The following is a 2,490-nucleotide window of genomic DNA, read 5'->3' as shown; positions in this document are numbered from 1 at the left end:
TAAGACACATTGTGAAGAACAATGGGATAAGTGTGTTAGACACGAGGGGAAGTATTTTGAAGGCGCTTAATGACAATGTGTCTTTTACTATAATAAAATTTAAAATTTTAATATTCTCCGTATGTTTTAACCACTCTGCATTGATCATCTGTTGCAATTTTTGTCTAGTAAAAATGCTACAGTGTGTCTTCATTCACCTCATTTATTGGATCTGGTATGGTGAAGCTTCTGGCTCTTCCCCAAAGTAAAAATGAGAGGTCAATGTTTTGAATCAATTCAAGCCATCGCAGCAGCCACGACAGTGCAACTAAGACACAAAAGAGCACTCCCAGAACTGCCTCAGAAAGTGGCAAGAATGATGGGGTAAATGTGTTCAGAGTGAGAAGGAGGGTTGTGAGGCAGATCGATGGCAATGTGTCTTACTAAGTTTAAACAATTAGACACTGACTGTATTTCTGATCCTATCTCGTATTTCTGTATCCCGGAGGTAGAAACAGAAAAGCAGAAGACACTAAAGCAGAAGAGAAACAATAACCAGAATCTGGAAAAAAGTCAACCTTTGGGAAAACGGATGAATGAAAAGTGGTGCTTCATTCAACAGAATGCAGTTCAGTAGACCAGCGGTTACCTAAGGTTGTGCTATGATTTGAATGTATCCCCCAGAGCAGGGCTGGAAACTTAATTCCCAAGGCATCGGTGTTGGGAGACAGAGACTTTGGTAGGTGTGAGGTCCTGAGGCCCCACGAATGTAAATGGCTTAACGTGGGCTATGGAAGCTTCAAGTTCCTTCTCTTCTCTGCCTTACCCTCTCTTCCCTTCTTATATCCCACCACTGGAAGACACAGCAGAAAGACCCTGCCTGCATGTTCAGCCTTTTTCTTGCACTTGCCAGCTTTGACAACTGAGAGAAGGTACATTTCCTTTCTTTGTGAGTCATCCAGTCTGTGGTGTTCTGTTACTGCAGTGCAACATGGATAGGTCAAAGGTACCGAGAAAGGGAGGAATGAACAGCAAAGAGACCCAAGGAAAATTTTAGAGGGGATGGAAATGTTCTGTATCCCTTTTTAATTTTTATTTTTATTAGTGCATGTTTGCAGTACATAATGATCACATTTGTCATGGGGAGTTGGTTCATGTATATAACACATCTTAATTCTTTTTACAGTTCCTTCCACCCCTACCCCCCACTTCTAATCTAGTCCCTTTATTTGTTTTAACTCCTAAAGTTGTGGTTTAGGGTGTAGCTCAGTGGTAAAGCACTGCCTAGCACATGGAAGTCCCTGGGTTAGGGCTCAGACATGATAACCTTCACAGTCTAATGATTTGGCTCATGTCATAAGTTAATGGATAGAAAAGCAGCTAGAATTTCTAATTCTCTGTTGTCTTTTTCTTAAGATTTTACATACAGTTTGGAAATGAGGAGATCCATGCACAAGTAGTCATCTAATTCCCATAGAGCATGTTTTCTGGCTATGATAGATTAAAATGTAGTCTCCCTTGAAGAGGAATTGGAACAAACTGACTAGTATACTTCAAGTTTGGCTTTTTTTAAATACTCTAACACTGGAGATTTTCCATATCTTCAGTGTGCTGGTGGTTTTGTGGGCGTTAAAGCTTTAGGACTTGCAGTGTTGGGGCTGTGGCTCAGAGGTAGAGGCCTGGTCATCGTGAGAATGAGAGTTTCACCTTCAGCCCTGGAGGAAAACCAGGAGCTCTAGTCTATGCCTTGTGCACTTCTGATGAGTCATTTAGTGTGCAGAAATTATACCGCCATAAATATGATTTACAAAAAGACACAGAGGGAGGCTCCTTGAGGTTGCATGGCCTAGCGGAGAGGCTTTGCTTCCACAGAAGAAGGGAAGGGGGAGGACAATGCAGAGATGGTCACAGGCCCAGTGAGAGGAAGGAGGGTGAGGCAGAGTGCGCAGCGTGCTCACCCTTGGTCTGAATGCTTTTTGGAGAACCCCTTCTTCCTGGCCCCAGTGACCCGGCCAAGAGATTCCTTGTCATGTACATATTCAGCTCGAGTCCCAGGGAGGGCCAAGTCCCTGCTGAATCCCGGAGTCACACTGTCCCTGTGAAGCCACCACGTGTGCTAACTCCCCAAGCCAAACGTGTGCGAGGTCTAACCTGTGGTGCCTCTGCATTCAGCCCTCTCAGCCCAGTTGGTATTCCTGTCACACAGAGGCCCTGGTCGCTTGGCATCCAACTGGCTGATGTGTTTCCTTTGATTTCTTCTGTGTCCCTTTAATCACTGGCAGCTCCAGAAGCAATGAGCAGGTGGGAGGAGAAGCTTAATCAGAAAGCTCAGGCTGGGAGGAGAGCCTAACGATAGCAATCTGCAAACACCTCTGTGATTATAAGCTCTTTTATTTAACCACTCACCAGACTTTGTCAGACGATATTTTGCAATAACGAAGACACAGCCATAGCAACCGGACTACAAAGAGAAGCACAGGCCTCTGGAAATGGCTCCGTGTCTCTGAAGCG

Source organism: Fukomys damarensis, unplaced genomic scaffold, assembly GCF_012274545.1.
Source record: "Fukomys damarensis isolate Sample0158 unplaced genomic scaffold, DMR_v1.0_HiC HiC_scaffold_39, whole genome shotgun sequence".
In the NCBI taxonomy this organism is placed as follows: domain Eukaryota; kingdom Metazoa; phylum Chordata; class Mammalia; order Rodentia; family Bathyergidae; genus Fukomys; species Fukomys damarensis.
Note: the sequence above shows the minus strand (reverse complement) of the source record.